Source organism: Dermacentor silvarum, chromosome 9 (assembly GCF_013339745.2).
Source record: "Dermacentor silvarum isolate Dsil-2018 chromosome 9, BIME_Dsil_1.4, whole genome shotgun sequence".
NCBI classification, from domain to species: Eukaryota; Metazoa; Arthropoda; class Arachnida; order Ixodida; family Ixodidae; genus Dermacentor; species Dermacentor silvarum.
The window spans coordinates 38371792-38390449 of NC_051162.1; the positions used below are offsets into that span (position 1 = coordinate 38371792).

Below are 18658 nucleotides of genomic sequence, written 5' to 3' on the forward strand. Positions count from 1 at the left end.
ACCACCTCCTGGTGTACGTCGATGGTTCGGTGGTCCCAGACACCGGCTCTGCCACGGCGGCTTGCACGGCACCTGCCCTGCAGAAGAGCAAGCAGTGTCGTGTGCCCAGACATGCCAGCTCGACAGCAGCGGAGTTGGCAGGCCTCCACCTGGCCGTCGATCTACTCACCGAGGAACTCCCTGACGTGCCAGCAGCCATCCTCTGCGACTCCAAGGCAGCCCTCCTCGGCTTACAGAGGCCAGAAAGCGCCAGTCTTGGAGTCTCCCTGCTGTCTACCCGGCTGACGGCACTGCAGGATGCAGGCCACCCGGTATCCCTACACTGGATCCCCGCCCACGTAGGGATCTCGGGTAACGAGGAAGCCGACACCCTGGCGAAAGACGCCCATCACGCCACTGTGCCCCTCAGCCGGGCCGTGACGGAGGGGGACTTCACCAGACTTAGGCTACGTCGACACCTGGTGACCCACCACCCAGACAAGCGGCTTTCACTGGGACGCCCCCCACGCCCACTCCCCCAGCGAGGCCTAGCTGGCAGGGAGACTTCGCTCCTGCTCCGGCTCCGGATTGGCTGCAGCTGGATGGCAGCACGCAGCCATCGCCTTGGACGAGCGACGTCCCCGGCCCGCGCTTCCTGCGGGGAGCCGGAAACAGCGGAGCACCTCCTGCTGGCCTGCCCGGCGTGCCTCCAACAGTGGGGCCCACTCCTGCAGGAGTTCCGCCGCCTGGGCCTCCCCTCTGGCAAAAAGGAAGATCTCCTCTTCCCCGGGCGCAATAACCTTTCTGCACTTCGAGGCGTCGTGGAGTACCTTGACTCGTCAGGGCTCTCCGCGCGCCTCTAAGACCAGATTTCTGCAACAGACGGATGGCCTCGCGGCCTCCCAACCCACCCCAGACCTGACAGGTCCAGAACAACACCCCTGCGGTCTAAGCTGCACTCTAAGGCCTACCATCTCGGCCTGATACGTGCCGCCACAGCCTGCCGGTTTGCCTCGCCCAGCCATGGTGACGACTTCACCCTATCCCCTTTTTCTCCCACTTTGCCCTCCCTGTTGCCGCTAAGCCGTGCTCCCTCCGGGGCTGCAGAAGATAGCGTCAACCTTTCCCTTTCCACACGAACCACTTACACACACAGTCAAGGATCGTTGAATGCTATCGCGTTCTACTCATGAAGGCGAAGCTTAAGCGTCCTCGAATTTTTTTCAATGCACTTTCTTCTGCTTCAGTACAGACCACGCGTGCCCTGACCATAGCAAGACCAAAGTACAACTGCTGAAACGTGGCTAGAGCGATGTCGACGTCAGAAGAAAACGAGGCGCAGGCATTTGGGGGTACAGAATGACATTTTATTATTCCGCCATCCACTCCGGAACCACGGAACACCGCCGGCGAGCCGCAGGTTACTGTGGATTCAATTTTGTCAACGCACTTTTATTGCGATAGCAATTATATGGACACTCAAAGAAGATTTCTGCCGTCGGCTTCGTCGTCGCCGTCGCCATGAGGTTCCGTATGACGTCAACGGTGATGAAATAGTCGCCGCGCGCCGGACGCTGTATGTGCGAGTGAAAGGGCGCGAGGGACGCGCGCTTTCACGGGGAGCGAATGCACGGCGGAGAACAAACGCGCGTTCTGCACCGTGCTCCCTGAAGGGCTGCAGAATTAGGCGTCTCTTTCCTCCTTTACAATCACCATACATACAGAGCAAACGCGACTTCTTCCGTCGCGCGAAAGGTCGTGGGGGGACGGCAGGGAGGGAGGGAGGGAGGGAGGAAGGGGAGGCTACGTTTAGCTGCGACACCAAATGCATATTTATATTAAAACGCTGCGAGGCGACAAGGTGGTACAGACTTCCGACGCTGCTCGACGAGTTTGACTGTTGCCCTGGCAACAGTCACCAACGCCGCGCGCGTTCGGTGCGAACGCGGGCAAAACGGCGACGGCGTCGACAACAGTTCTGCGCGTTGCAGCGCCACCGCATGTTCGTCACCGGCGCGGGGTGAAGCTCGTCTATGCAGACCCTGCCCGCCTGCGCCAGCGTTTCTCCACTCGTACTAGCCACATCGCTAGCTGCCGGGTGGCCCGTGTTTTTGCAGCGTAGCAGCGCGTCCTTCACGTGCTGCTTCTCACTATCATGCCCCCGCGTATCGTCAGAACAGCGGCCGAACAGCTCCAACGAAACGCTTCTCGCGCTGAAGCAAGGCGGCTGCAGGAAGCGGCCTCGCAACGTGCCCGCCGTGACGATGCAGCGGTGACAGTATACGAAGCCGACACTAGGCGACCGCGGGGCTTGCCACAAGTGACCACCTCCTGCCCACAGACACATTTGACGGCGGCTACCGCGCATTTCGAAAGACAGTTCTTCAATAACCCATTCGGATATGCATGTGATGTTTGCGATCGGCTTTGGTTTAAAGCTGACCTCTGGCCTGTCCGCGTTCACCACGTGCCCCCGCTCGCTGCCGAGTTTCCAGACGAAGACGTGCATTCATTTGTGTTGTGCTCAACATCCCGCGGCGCACTGCAAAGGAGTACCATACCGGCCCTCACTCGAAGTAACGGTTACGTTTACCCGGTCATTCCCGTTGGGCTACCTCCACTGAAGTTGGTGAGTGAGCGTTGGATTGCACCCCGTCTACCATGCATGCAAATTCGTTGCATCACGAACGGCGGAGGATAGTGTGGCAATGTGGGGCCGGTCGTTAACGTTCCTGTCGAAGTGGTTAAATCGTTGCCGCGAAACATTCACGAAGACCATGCCATCCATGTTCACATTAAACGAAAGATTCTCAACAAGACATCATACCTCTCGGGCGTGGTTAAAAAATCTCACTTGAAGCCTTGGCTTGACGTCTTGTGTCGGAGTACGTTGTACAGGTACTTCGATATCACACTTGACGCCGCCTCTTTAGAGAGAGAGAATAAACTTTAATCCAAAGAGCACGCGAGCGTAGGTAGCTCCTCCGCTCTGAAGTGAGTGGTCCTCTCAGTCCAGGAGTCCAACGGCCTTAGCTGCCCTTCTCGCTCGATTGACCAGGTTGAGCTGGTCCGTCGAGTCGGAGCTGGACAGCGCTGCCTCCCATTACCGTGTGCTGGGGTGTGTCATGGGTGTGAGCTGTGGTGTGTTTGCGCAAGCCCATACCATGTGGTAAAGTGTTGCACATTGATCACAGTGTGGGCATTTATAGGAATACAGCGCAGGGTGTATGGCGTGGTAAAGACTCAAATGTGGATATGTGTTTGTTTGGAGTTTTCGCCATATTACGGCTTCCTCTCGCGTCAGAGCATTATGAGAGGGGGGGGGGGGTAGTGTTCTTCGTGAAAGACGATAGTGTTGTAGGATGTGAGTGTATGGTAATGGTATGGGCTCTGGTTGGAACTGCTCGGCGCGGTCATCTCGTGGCTCCCGGTGTGCATGCGCTCGGGCGTAGGCGTGTGCCTGCTGATTGCCGCGGAAGGACTCATGCCCCGGAGTCCACACGATTTGTATGTATAGTGGCAGCTGGTGCGCTCCATTCAGAATGCGATGTGCAGCCCTGAAAATTTTGGCCTTGGAGTAATTTCTGCATGGCGTCTGAGAGTCCGTCAGAACTATGACGCAATCCCAGTGTGGTCTCGTCGTGATGGCTAACGCTATCGCTAGTTCCTCTGCCTCCGCAGCGCTCACTCTGGAAACAGACGATGTATTTATTTCGGTCCCGTGATTGTCAACTACGCTGGTGACGAATGCGGTGCTTCTTGCGGTGCTGGCCGCGTCTACGTACAAGACATTGGGGTGGTTTCCATACTTTCTCGCGAGCGCCTGCGCTCGGGCTTATCTCGGTCCGATGTGGAAGTTTGGGTGCATGTTCCTGGGAATCGGTGAGACGTGCATAGTTCTTGTATTCGTGTGGGGATTTTGGTCAGTGCGCTGGTCTTCCGTAGGGAATATCCAAGACGTTACAAGACGCAGCGTCCCGCTATTGTGCGTAGTAGTTTTTCCATCTGGCTTACCAGGTGGGCCTCTATGATTTCCCGTGCGTTGTTGTACACCCCTGTCTCCTCGAGGCGAAAAGTAGCCGTTCCGGGTGGGAGTACGAGCGCTTGCTTATACGCCTTGCGTATCAGCCGGTCGAGTACCTCCACTTCCGCGTTCCTTAAATTTAAATATGGTGCAGAGTACGCAATGCGGCTCACAATCAGAGCCTGCACTAATCGGATAAGGTCCTGTTCCTTGAGTCCGCTCTTCCTGCTGGTGATTCGTTGAATCATGCGCAAGATCTGCGTGGTCGTGTGTTGTAGCTTCTGTATGGCGTATCCTCCGTCCCCGTCCTTTTGTAAATGTAAGCCGAGGATCCGAAGTCTGTCTACCTTGGTAATTTCTCTAGGACCTATTCGCAGGTGGATGGTTGGTGCCGGGGCTGTTGATCGTCCTCGTGAGCGCTTGTCGATTATGAGGAGCTCCGACTTCTCCGGCGAAAATTGCAGTCTGCATGTCTCCGCGTAGCTTGCTTTGACGTCTACTGTCTCCTGCAATGCCTCTTGTTATTCTCCTATGGACCCTCCGACCGTCCATATCGTGATGTCGTCTGCATACAAGGCATGTCTGATCCCCGGTATTTTCTCGAGTTGGGCTGGGAGTTTCATCATGGCCACATTGAAAAGTGTCGGTGACAGCACTGTTCCTTGTGGCGTTCCTCTGTTAGGTGTGTCTATTCGCTGTGACTTCACATTTCCCAGCCCTATTGTGGCTGTGCGACCCGCGAGAAAAGCCCTCACGTAGCTGTACGTTCGTCGGCCGCAATTCGTGTCACTGAGATTGGATAGTATGCCTTCGTGCCCCACGTTGTCAAAGGCTCCCTTTAGGTCTAGTACGAGAATTGCTTTTGGGCAGCACGGCGTTGCTGCAGTCAGTACTACCTCTTTGAGCTGCAGAAGCACGTCTTCCGTTGACAAGTTGGGCCGAAAACCAAACATCGTGTTCGGCATCAGTTGACGTTCTTCGAGATGCGTCTGTAGCCTGTCTAAGATAACACATTCCATCAATTTATCGAGGCAAGACGTAAGCGAAATGGGTCTTAGATTCTCCAGGCAGGGCGTTTTTCCTGCCTTTGGTATCAGTGTAATCTCCGCATGCTTGAATTCCGGGGGTAAGGTCCCTCTGCTCCAGTGTGCATTTAAGAGTTCCAGTATTGCCTGCACGGTTGAATCGTCTAGGTTACGTAGCAACTTGTTGGTGATTCCCTCCTTGCCAGGAGTGGTGTTTCAAGTGAGTCTTGCGATCGCTCCTGTCAGCTCGGAACGCGTTATGTCCCGGTCGAGCTCGCTGTTTTCCAGTCCGGCGTAGTCAGCCGCTGGCTTTGAACTAAGTATCGGCTGGCCAATATATCTTCTTTGTAAGGCACACAATAGCTGATCATCTGTGCCTCTGAAGTTCTGTAGTACTCGGCTCATCGTGTGCTTGCTTTCTCTCTTGCTCTGGGTCAGATCTAGGAGATGTCTGAGTATGGTCCACATCTTCGCAGTGCCCAGCGTTCCTTGGAGGGAGTTACAGAACTGGTCCCAGTTCGGTCGTGCAAGTTGCTCTGCGTAGCGCTCTGCCTCGTCCGTTAGTTTGGCGATGCGTATTTTTTGCTTACGGTTGTGCCGCTGCCTTCACCATCTTCTAAGCAGACTGTGGCGCGCTTCTCACATGTGTAAGAGGCGCGGATCCACTGCTGCATTGTGCGTGGTGAGTGCAACCTCCTTTTAGTGTTTGGCTACCGATTCCTGCAGTTCTCTAATCCAGGCCTTTAGATCGGTTATCGCTTGGGCTTCTTGAGTTTCTCGTTCGCTGCGGAAGTTTGCCCAGTCCCTGATTTTGGTGGAGCTCCTTGGGAAGTTGCCCAGGTGTACCGAGATGTCGAGTATGAAGTGGTCGCTCCCTAGCGTCTCGTTATTGTTTTCCCACTCGACGTTCCGAAGTCTGGACGCGAGCGCAATATCGGGACAGGTGTCGCGGGCCGTGCTGTTGCCTACTCTCGTTGGATATGTCGGATCCGTCACTATCGTAAGTCGATGGTGTTGTATCATGTTGTACAAAGTTGTTCCCTTTTTGGTATGTCTAACGTACCCCCACGCCTCGTGCGCCGCGTTGCAGTCGCCTAATATGAGGAGGCCGTTTTGCCCTGCTAGCTGCCTCGCTTGCTGCACCAAGTCGTCTAGGGGTCCCAGCGTTTACTTCGGCGAACTGTTATATAGTACGTATAAAAACACTCTTGTTTCCCCTGCGCTGCGGCACTATTTCCGTGAAAACATGATCGATTCCCGTGTCCGCATAAGTGTGGTCTATTGCAGTGAGGTGTTTGCTCGTGAGTGTAGCCGTACGTGCTTCTGCTGTCGCATGAGTGTGATATCCGGTAATTCTTGGTGTTTTTCCTGTTTCCTGTAAGGCTATTGCATCCGGTGGTGTGTCTTGTTTGGCAATGTACAGCAGCAGCGTAGCCCTCTTGCGAGTGAAGCCACGACAATTCCACTGCCAAACGGTGATGCCTCCATTTTCATCATTCGGTTTTCTGGCCATTTGGTCCTCTTGTAGCATTTGCTGGAGGCTGCCTCTCTGTGTGGATAAACTCGCGGCTTCTTGTGGCGCTGATCGTTTACCAGAGGGGTGAAAACCTCGTGCAGATGCGTTATCATCTGTCGGATCTCGTCGAAGCCCTTCTCCATTCACATATGAAGCTCTTGGAGGCTTTCCTGTTTTCGTGAATACATTTTTCGCAGGCTGTTACTCGCCCATCGATCGGTTGGACTGTCGTATTCGGCTCGGGCGGCGCCTCGGTTTTCATTTCCTCGACGGTCTCCTGCACTACCGAGGCAGTGGACGCGCGCTGCGGCGGCTGTGGTGGTGTTCGGAGTTAGGGCGAACTTTCTTGCACTGGTGGCTTGTTTCGGCTTCGTTCCTCCTTTAGCTGTGCGCGCAATTCGGCCTTCTCTACGCGCAGTTCCTGCACTAGGGCCGCAAGCGCCTGTACAGTGTTGTTCGTGTTTGTGTCTGCGTCTCGTGATGGCTGTATGTGTGGCTTGGTTTTGTCATTTTGTCTCTGTGACCTCGGGAGGCAGCGTTCAGCCCAGCTCACCTGTTGTTCCTTGGAGGTCACGTGACTCAGGGTTTTCGACCTACTGCCGGACCTGGTTCTGCTCTTGGGCCTGGACCGGCTCTCGGATCTGGATCTGCTGCCGCCTCGTTGTTGCGATGCCGCCCTGGGTCTCGACCTGGAGAGGGTCCGAGATCGGGATCGCTGTCTGCGACCCTTCCTCGGTTGTTCTGTCGTGGTGTTGTCTTTGTGTGCCTGTTCCTTGAGTGGCCTGTGCGACGCTCTTCCCGATGACGACGCATTTCAACTGCTCGACGATTCCGTCGAAACTATACCCCAATGTCCCGACGTGCACAATCCAGTTGTTGCATGCGTGGCGCTTAACGCATTCGAACATTCCGTGGTGTGGGACGAAGAGTGCTACCTGGCCACAGCTCCTGGTGAACGCAGACAACTACTGAGCATACTGCACGACGAAAGAGCAGAAGAGTTGTCCTTCCCTGAGATAAACCTTGGGGAGCCCCGGTGCGTAAAGGCAGAAGCTCATCCCACGCCCTTTACATATGCAACGAGTGAGATACGTCGCAAAGACCGTCGCGGTATTTCGCCTCACCACATCCTGCTCATGACAATGAAAGTGCTCCGATTTAGATTCAGTCGCAGCCTGGCCGTCACATTTCGCGTCAACGACGACACCGACAAAATTACACGCCAAATGCTTGAAGACGAACACTTCATACAGAATACCATTGAACAAGACATGGCCTTTATGAAGGGCGTTCCCAACATGGTCCACCACTGGCAGCAGCGAAAGAAAGATGTCTTCGCTATGATACGCCAGCTTGGCAAGCCGACTGCGTTCCTCACCCTGTCAGCCTCAGAGATGCATTGGCCGCGATTACTCGCTCTGCTTGAGCGGTTGCGCCAGCAAGATCCTACCTTAGATGTGCACGTGTCGGAAATGACATCCATATACCATGCTCAGCTCGTCAACACTGACCCCGTGATGTGCGCTATTTACTTTAACAAGCTCATGTGTGTCATTCTGAATGTCCTGTGTAGCCGCACTAACTCGTCTTTCAAACCTTACCGCGTCGTGGACTACTTCAAGCGCATTGAATTCCAGCACCGGGGTAGTCCGCACGCTCACATATTACTTTGGTTTGACAACGCACCGTGCGAAACCGTCTCCTCAGACATGCCAGAAACGATCCGCCTCGCAACGCACCTCGTGTCTCTCGATACCTCTGTGTTGCCGCCCCTGCGCACTCAAGTGCACCAACACACGCACACCTGCTACAAGCGCGGAAACTCTCGTTGCCGTTTTGGTGCTCCTTTCTGGCCCACTGACAACACCATGGCGCTTCTTCCCTATCCGCCCACGCAAGACGATGCCGAAGCCACGCGGCGCGTCGCACTCAAGGACGCTTCCTGCCGATGCACGCCGCTCTTGAAAGCACACACTACGACAGCATCGGCCAATTCCTTGACCACCATGCAGTCACTACCGAGGAAGAATACGTCTCCGTGCTCCGCACTGGCGTGACGCGCCCGACCTTGTTTATACAACGAACAGTGCAGCAGAAGTGGATCAACGTATTCACTCCGTGGGTCGCCTCCATGCTCGACTCAAACATGGACCTTCAGATCATCCTTGACGCCTACTCGTGTGCTGCTTATGTCGTGGATTACGTAAATAAGTCCAATCGCGGGGTTCAGACCTGCACAAAGCTGTGTCGGACATTTTGGTAGACACTCCAAACATCCCTTATGGCCAGGCTCTTCGGTTACTCGGCGTTAAGATGCTCAAGGCTGTTGAGATGAGTGCTCAGGAAGCTGCGTGGACACTCCTCCTACAGGAGATGTCCGAGTCCAGTAGACAGATCACCTACTTTGCCACATGCCTACCCGAAGAGCGCACGCGCGTTCGCAAAACACAAGCGCAGATGGAAGCAGCCGGTGTCGACACCGCGTCAACGGATGTATGGAAATTTGGGGTGTTGCACAGATATGAAGACCGCCCAGACAATTTTCAAGACGTGTGCTTGGCAGACTTTGTGGCGCATTACAACGTGCACACCTACCAAAAGCTCATTCCAATTCCAAAAGCCAATTCGTTACCGCTGCTACTCCATCGACGAGTCACTGAACTACACACTGTTCCTTCCTTTCCGTCGGGAAGTAGACATTTTGGAGGGCAATGCTTTTGAGCACATATACGCTGAGAACGTGGACGCCTTGCTGCTCAAGAGATCTGAGTACGAGAGTAAGTTAGACATTCACCAGCTGCGCCACATATGCCTCCAAATATGCACAGACGACGCCCATAGTAGCGAACTACACACTACCACTGACCTGCACCACGTTCCTTTGGTCGACCAAAACGACGACGAAGATTTGCTCGGACCACCTGACGCTAACTCCGTAGCGGCAAAAGGTCGTTGCGCCGCCGTCTGCACGCGTCAGGACGTCATGACCGGTGACGCCTACAGGGAAATGATGCGTCTCGCCAACAAGGAACAGTTCGAAGTTGTTCGCGTGGTGATCCACCGCCTAACCACACCGACTTCCGACCCACTCAGAATCTTCTTGACTGGTGTTGCCGGTTGTGGCAAGACCTGGGGGAGCCCCGGTGCGTATGTCATCTTCTCTGGTATGAATGCGTCTTAGCATGTATTTTATTGCTAGTGCGCATAAAACAATGTATTTTGTCATTGTTCACTGCATGTCACTTTTTATAGATATTGCCATTATACTGCCTTGTATTTTTTTTTGCTCGAGATGTAGCAGAATTTTGTATCTTTACTTCTATTTTTTTCCGCTCCTGTAAAGGCCCTTGATTGGGTTGACAGTATAAATAAACAACAGCAACAACAACAATACCTTCGTTCTACGCCTAATTATGGACGCCTACAACCGCTACACTAACACCGCCTCCACCTACACGCACAGCGCGTACGTCCGCTGCGCCAAAACAGGCAAGGCAGCGGTTGTCATCGGTGGGCTCACTGTACACGCCGCCTTCAAGCTCAGTATGCGTGCCGACGGGGGCTTGCACGACAGAGACCTCAACTCCTTCCGCACAGAGTTCACAAACGTCAAGTGCGTCATTGTGTACGAATGCAGCATGATGAGCAGCGACACTCTCGCATGTGTCGACGACCGCGTGCGACAGATCACTGGCAATTACAACGACCCTTTCGGCGGTTTGGACTTCATAATGTGCCGTGACTCGCGCCAGCTGCCCCCTGTCCAGGCCAGCGAGGTGTACAAAGGCAGTAAAATACGTAACCACATCTTAAACACCCACGTCAGTTGGCATCACCTCTCCTACTTCCCGCTTGTGCAAGTCGTCCGGCAGAGCGACGCCATATTCTCCGCCGCACTACCAAAGATCGGCAACGGTCGTGCACTCGAAAAGGAAAAAGTAGACATGTTTCAGGCCCGCTTCCTTTCCAAACACGAGGCAAACTCCCGCTGGTCTCACGCCGTCAGGCTATTCTATTCCAACAAGGATACCGAAGCGTACAACACGCACGACGCCATCCAAGACGTTCACGATATTCACGACGCTAATGCAGACGACTCCGTCATCGGCTACCGCACCGATGCTGAGTGTGAGAGCGCAAAGCGTCGGCTACACTCGCTTACCACTGCTGAGGTTGGTAACCTCCCGCGAAAACTCGTGCTATGCTTAGGAAAGGCCTACATGCTTACCCTAAACATTGACGTGTCCGACGGCTTGGTTAATGGGGCGGTGGGTCACCTCAAGCACGTGCAGTTCGACGAAATGGGCCTGCCAAAACGTGTTTGGTTCCACTTTCACTGCCGGGAAACTGGCAACATTGCTCGCCTGAAGGCCAACCCGATTTGTCAAGTTGCTGGTTCTGTCGTACCTGTCGATTCCGTTCCGATAGAACTGCGTACCGCCACTGTGACTTTGGACAGAAGAACGGATGTGTCCTGCCGTCGAAAGCAGTTCCCCGTGACGCAAGCGATCGCTGCCAGGATACATAAGTCGCAGGGCGGAACGTACAGCGAGCTGGTGTATGATTATCAGAAGCGCCATCCCCAGAAACTAGTTTACGTTGCGTTGAGTCGAGCCACCACTCTGCACGGACTCTACTTAACCAACGCAGAGGATGACTTCGGCTTCTACCACTGCATAGAAAACCCGGATCCGGCCTTATCGGACGAATTTCATCGGTTACAAAACCATAAGCTCAACACGATCGCCGCCAAGTGCTTTGCCATCCTCCACTCACCGCATAGCTTAGCACTATGCAACATCAACGTGCGCTCCTTGCCTGCACACGCTTTCGATGTGTCGCACGACCACGTCGTTCGCGAGGTAGCAGTACTATGCTTGTCGGAAACGTGGACAGACATTGCCGTCGAATTTCCGGGTTACAAGTGCGTTAGCCTCACAAAGCGACACGAGCGCCGAGCTGCTGGAGTCGCCGTGTACGAGCACTTCGGCGGCACCACGATTTCACTGCGAACCGTTCCCTACAAACTCAACACGCTGCCCCAGATGAGTTGTGGCGATGCGTGTGCCGTTCAACCATCACAGGGCTTCATCGTTGCAGCTTGCTACCTATCAACAGGAACCTCGCGGTCCGACGTCACCGACTTCTTTCTCCGTAACTTCCGTGCGGTGTGCCTTGAGAATGCGCCGGTCATCATCACTGGAGACTTGAACGTCAATGTGCTTCTCCGTGAAAATGAGTGGCTTCTCGCGTTCCTTGATGCCGAACTTGGACTTGGCCTTTTGTCGGACGTCACAGAGCCTACTACACGCAACAACACCTGTTTGGACCTCGTGTTCGGAAAGGGCATCGCATCCCGAGTGCACTGCGTGACATTTCCGACCTACTCCAGCGATCACAAGCCGGTTCTCGCGGTCGTCGAGTGAACTGTGTGCAACTTATATTTGATGCGTGTTTACATCGTAAGACTATACTTCGTGCTTTTCAATTACACGAATAATTAAATACCGCTACTTAATTGTTCCCATGTGTTCATTGTATTCCTTTCATTCTAAGCACATTCGCCCCATCACATATGTGCCCCGCGCGCCCGCTGTCGCACGCTGTGTGATCTGCTGTGCGCGCGATGTCGGCCACACCAGTCCGGCAACGAGCCGACACTTCTGCCTTTATGCGCGCTATCTTCCCCGATTTAGCGGGGAAGATAGCGCACATAAAGGCAGAAGGCGAGCACACGCGCCTTGTCGTGGTCATCGAGTCTCTCTTCATGTCGCTCTACCTACGCCGCAGCGCACCTGCTTACTTACTAAGCTCATGTTTACTACAATTCATATTGCTACCAAAGCCGCTCACCTTACTTCGTATGACATTGCTGTGTTGCTATCGCATTCATTGCTTCGCCCTTAGGGCGAAACTGTGACATTTTTTTTCTACACACCCTATCCATGGACGCACTTTTGGTCAGAACCTAGCCACGTACAGCTTCACTGTAAAAAGTAAGCAAGTGTTACACGTTTGTAAAACGGGAAGGTGAAACCTGCCAACTGTGGCAGAACATATAGAGACAACCAAGTACAAGTGGTATGTGAAGGCCGAAAAGAAAATGAAATGGTGGGAATTCACCAAGTATTGAAGTAAGGATGCCCTCTGTCACCATTGTTGTTCACACTACGACGAACGCGCGAGCAGCGGCATGAGCGCGAGGGGCAGTAGGGGATTGCTGGCATGATCAGCGGCATCGCTGGTGGTGGTACAAACATATATTGCTATAGATGGTATTCATGTGACCTCACGCAGCCATATCTCACCGCCCTGGTACCCAAAGATGGTGACTACGATGACGTCAGTGCAACGTTTTATCACGCGTAAACTGTTTTGCTTTTTCACGGCGATTGTTTTCCACCGGTTTACCATTGTTATCGCTCTGACGTTCAACGCAGGACGCGCTTTCTGTTGCTTTCATGCTGTCATGTTCTTTGCTTACGCCCCTTCTCGACCTGCTGGTACCACAATATGGCGTCCGTGATGACGTCCGACCAACCTATGTAAGCCCCCTACATGCCACTTGGGTGCCTGTGAGGAGGCACCCTTACCTGCGGTATCGGACCCAGCTGTGCAGAAGACGACGACGATGAACGCGCGAGCAGTTGCACGAGCGCGTCTCAGTGAACACGTGACGTGTGCAGTCAGGCACGCACTGGGCACACCTTTAGTAAGCCAGTACCCTGGAGATTTGCTCCTTCGCACAGTTATGCAAATGCGTTTATGTCATACCTTCCAGGGTTTGTTGTATGTTGTAGGATTGTTGCATGTAATGTTCACCGGGAAACGCTGGCGGTGAACGCTAAACACGAAGGCGCGCTTTCTGGTAGAAACGCGGCCTCTTTCGTGGGCCGGCCTTCTATTGTTTGCACCTTTGATATTTCAGCCTGAGAAGGTTTAGTATAATAGGCATGCGCAGTCGGTGTTTTGTTTCATGACAATTGTTCGTTGGCTGTCACTCTCAAAATTCCGAGGAATAACCTTGCAAAGAATGCAAGACAAAGTGTGAGCAACTTTAGTGGTTATATATATGTGCAGGCCCTGCGTGATTGGGAATGATTTTCTCGGCAACGGGCGGCAATGCTGCCGCCGGATTTTCTGCGACACGGGGCCCTAAACGCTATCGCGTTAAAAGGCGAAAGCTTGCACTAGGCCGCGCAAAGCTCAAGACCCAGCTAGCCTCAAACGCGTTCGGCGTCGGCAAGCAGCAACGTTCTTGGCACTGTACCAAGACCAACGTCGGCTCATCCAGCGTGCGGTGGAGGCCGCGGAATCCCAAGGGATCCCCGCCGACCTCCTCTAAGCCAGCGCAACCGGTCCTTGGACTGGTCCCCTCTTTTTGGGCGAAATAAAGAATTCACCACCGCACCACCAAACTTGGTTAGCCTGCCTGCGTATGTGGCATGCCAGGAGCTCTGTCGCTCATAGGCGCCCGCGCGTTCTACGCTAGTCACACGAAATGTCGCGAAAGGGAAGGTACCTCATAAAATGATCGCTCGAGAATACCTTCCTACATGCGTAGTTAAGTTAAACCAAGTTAAGACCTAGCAGCAATCAAGTTCATATCTAGCAGTAGCAGCCAATAAGCTTCGCTGTGCCTAAGCTTCGCGCGACCGAGTGCAAACTTGCTTAATTTTAGTAGCGTGAGCTACACTGGCCGAGTTTGAGCAGTTGTTTCGCGTGGTTCCTGGAGAGCCGTGCTAAGCATGCGAGAGGAGCAGTGATGTCATACGGCGTCATACGGCGCACAACTGGCGCGCCGGAGCCGCCGCGCGCTGCTCGCCGGTCTGCGCATTCCAGAGTAATGACGTCATAGCCGCGGCAGACGCACTGGCGCCAGCGCGTGCCCACAGGCCCCGGAAACTCGCGAGTTCACCAAATGGCCACAAAGGGCGAAAAAATCGCTGCTAACAAAACAAGCATAGTACATCCCCTCGAAAATATGCCTAAATGAGTTCAGTAGCTCCCGCTAGAGGCGCCGTAATAAGCGCAATTTTAACCTACAAACTTTCTCCCGCGCTCGTCGAAGCGTTTTTATTACTTGACAAAGAGTACAAAATTATTATTCTTAATTAAAGATTGTACTGTTGAGTACCAACTGTTTCTTTTTTGCCATTATAAACGCAAAATAACGTTCATCATCACCGATCTGGCACGTGACCTCTGGCCTGCATTTAAAATTTTTACCGGTATTTTTCGCGAACACGGCAAGCACGGATTCATTGGTTCGTACACTTATGCTGGCCCTTGCGCCAATAAAATCCATATATCATCATCATCTTATGCTGGTTGCTTATTTTGTGCTAAAACCAGTTTATCGCGCTTCGACACCTAGCGTTATTTCACTTGGAGTGAAGTGACGGGTTTGCGAGAAATGTAAGCCCGAAAGCTAGGTTTCGGTCGTGAGCCATGCGGAACAAGTCTGCATCGAAACGGGAGCCGGATTCTGCTGCGACTGAAGACGGCAATACCGGTAAGTCGTTTAACATCGCTACTTCTTGAATCGTTATGTAATATTCGTTTCGTTAACTTACAGGCGGAGACAAGTTAGCGAACTAGATCCTGCATTACATATGGGCAGTCAGGACCCTCCGTTGCTTTTTCCGAAATGATGTTTAGTTGCGCGGCCATCGTTATGCAAACACAATGACGAAAAAAAGACAGCGATGTCGGAAAGCCCGTCACATTTTTCATCGCGTGGTATCCGTGGCCGTAGGCGACTGAGTAGCCTTATCAATATATATATATATATATATATATATATATATATATATATATAAACGAGAAGAAAGGGAACCGAGGGGCCCGATTTTTATTAATCGTATCATAAGAAGCCAACAAACATTGACACCAAGAACAACATAGGGGAAATTACTTGCACACACTAATTGAATTAAAGAAATGATAAATTAATGGAAATGAAAACGGATGAAAAAACAACTGTCCGCAGGTGGGGAACGAACCCACGTCTTCGCATTACGCGTGCGATGCTCTCACCATTGAGCTACCGCGGAACCGTTTTCCCATCCGCTTTCTGGGGTATTTATGTTTTACAACTAGAACTACTCTGGGAGTGTTAGCCAGCGCCACCACTCACAAGCCTAGGGGCGGATGTGGAACATCCTTTCTGCCGCAGGCGTCACGAGCACGTGATCTTTTTGGGTGATGGCAACTGGTCAATAAACCCACATATGCTCCCTGAAGGCATCAATGTTGCCGGATTCGAGCCCTCGTTATGTAATGAACGAGAAGAAAGGGAACCGAGGGGCCCGATTTTTATTAATCGTATCATAAGAAGCCAACAAACATTGACACCAAGAACAACATAGGGGAAATTACTTGCACACACTAATTGAATTAAAGAAATGATAAATTAATGGAAATGAAAACGGATGAAAAAACAACTGTCCGCAGGTGGGGAACGAACCCACGTCTTCGCATTACGCGTGCGATGCTCTCACCATTGAGCCTACCGCGGAACCGTTTTACCATCCGCTTTCTGGGGTATTTATGTTTTACAACTAGAACTACTCTGGGAGTGTTAGCCAGCGCCACCACTCACAAGCCTAGGGGCGGATGTGGAACATCCTTTCTGCCGCAGGCGTCACGAGCACGTGATCTTTTTGGGTGATGGCAACTGGTCAATAAACCCACATATGCTCCCTGAAGGCATCAATGTTGCCGGATTCGAGCCCTCGTTATGTAATGAACGAGAAGAAAGGGAACCGAGGGGCCCGATTTTTATTAATCGTATCATAAGAAGCCAACAAACATTGACACCAAGAACAACATAGGGGAAATTACTTGCACACACTAATTGAATTAAAGAAATGATAAATTAATGGAAATGAAAACGGATGAAAAAACAACTGTCCGCAGGTGGGGAACGAACCCACGTCTTCGCATTACGCGTGCGATGCTCTCACCATTGAGCTACCGCGGAACCGTTTTCCCATCCGCTTTCTGGGGTATTTATGTTTTACAACTAGAACTACTCTGGGAGCATATGTGGGTTTATTGACCAGTTGCCATCACCCAAAAAGATCACGTGCTCGTGACGCCTGCGGCAGAAAGGATGTTCCACATTCCGCCCCTAGGCTTGTGAGTGGTGGCGCTGGCTAACACTCCCAGAGTAGTTCTAGTTGTAAAACATAAATACCCCAGAAAGCGGATGGTAAAACGGTTCCGCGGTAGCTCAATGGTGAGAGCATCGCACGCGTAATGCGAAGACGTGGGTTCGTTCCCCACCTGCGGACAGTTGTTTTTTCATCCGTTTTCATTTCCATTAATTTATCATTTCTTTAATTCAATTAGTGTGTGCAAGTAATTTCCCCTATGTTGTTCTTGGTGTCAATGTTTGTTGGCTTCTTATGATACGATTAATAAAAATCGGGCCCCTCGGTTCCCTTTCTTCTCGTTCATTACATAACGAGGGCTCGAATCCGGCAACATTGATGCCTTCAGGGAGCATATGTGGGTTTATTGACCAGTTGCCATCACCCAAAAAGATCACGTGCTCGTGACGCCTGCGGCAGAAAGGATGTTCCACATCCGCCCCTAGGCTTGTGAGTGGTGGCGCTGGCTAACACTCCCAGAGTAGTTCTAGTTGTAAAACATAAATACCCCAGAAAGCGGATGGGAAAACGGTTCCGCGGTAGCTCAATGGTGAGAGCATCGCACGCGTAATGCGAAGACGTGGGTTCGTTCCCCACCTGCGGACAGTTGTTTTTTCATCCGTTTTCATTTCCATTAATTTATCATTTCTTTAATTCAATTAGTGTGTGCAAGTAATTTCCCCTATGTTGTTCTTGGTGTCAATGTTTGTTGGCTTCTTATGATACGATTAATAAAAATCGGGCCCCTCGGTTCCCTTTCTTCTCGTTCATTACATAACGAGGGCTCGAATCCGGCAACATTGATGCCTTCAGGGAGCATATGTGGGTTTATTGACCAGTTGCCATCACCCAAAAAGATCACGTGCTCGTGACGCCTGCGGCAGAAAGGATGTTCCACATCCGCCCCTAGGCTTGTGAGTGGTGGCGCTGGCTAACACTCCCAGAGTAGTTCTAGTTGTAAAACATAAATACCCCAGAAAGCGGATGGGAAAACGGTTCCGCGGTAGCTCAATGGTGAGAGCATCGCACGCGTAATGCGAAGACGTGGGTTCGTTCCCCACCTGCGGACAGTTGTTTTTTCATCCGTTTTCATTTCCATTAATTTATCATTTCTTTAATTCAATTAGTGTGTGCAAGTAATTTCCCCTATGTTGTTCTTGGTGTCAATGTTTGTTGGCTTCTTATGATACGATTAATAAAAATCGGGCCCCTCGGTTCCCTTTCTTCTCGTTCATTACATAACGAGGGCTCGAATCCGGCAACATTGATGCCTTCAGGGAGCATATGTGGGTTTATTGACCAGTTGCCATCACCCAAAAAGATCACGTGCTCGTGACGCCTGCGGCAGAAAGGATGTTCCACATCCGCCCCTAGGCTTGTGAGTGGTGGCGCTGGCTAACACTCCCAGAGTAGTTCTAGTTGTAAAACATAAATACCCCAGAAAGCGGATGGGAAAACGGTTCCGCGGTAGCTCAATGGTGAGAGCATCGCACGCGTAATGCGAAGACGTGGGTTCGTTCCCCACCTGCGGACAGTTGTTTTTTCATCCGTTTTCATTTCCATTAATTTATCATTTCTTTAATTCAATTAGTGTGTGCAAGTAATTTCCCCTATGTTGTTCTTGGTGTCAATGTTTGTTGGCTTCTTATGATACGATATATATATATATATATATATATATATATATATATATATGTTCGATTCCGCCGGCAACTGCTTTCGTCCACAAAGCCGGATAACCCTTTGGTAAATTGAAGTGAAAGTACTGAATTTAATATAATAAAGAGGTGCACGCATGATAATTTACCCATATTTCGTACTTGTTGGTTCCAAGTGTTGTTGCTGTTCCGTTTGATTTACCTTGGGACATTTATTTTTGCAGTAATAAAGGGGTGCATCACGTTCGTACAGAAAAGGAATGCAGCAGTTCTAATAGCTTCATGTTTGTCTTGCATTT

General features: G+C 51.9%; 2 non-coding genes across 2 annotated transcripts; both read right to left on the reverse strand.

Annotated features, from left to right (window-relative positions):
- Nucleotides 1-15528: 15528 nt before the first annotated feature.
- Trnat-cgu (transfer RNA threonine (anticodon CGU)) lies at nt 15529-15600 on the reverse strand. Its single transcript has one exon. It is a non-coding gene; the product is annotated as a tRNA-Thr (tRNA).
- An 857-nt stretch (nt 15601-16457) lies between these two features.
- On the reverse strand, nt 16458-16529 carry Trnat-cgu (transfer RNA threonine (anticodon CGU)). The gene has a single exon. It is a non-coding gene; the product is annotated as a tRNA-Thr (tRNA).
- Between the last annotated feature and the right edge of the window lie 2129 nt (nt 16530-18658).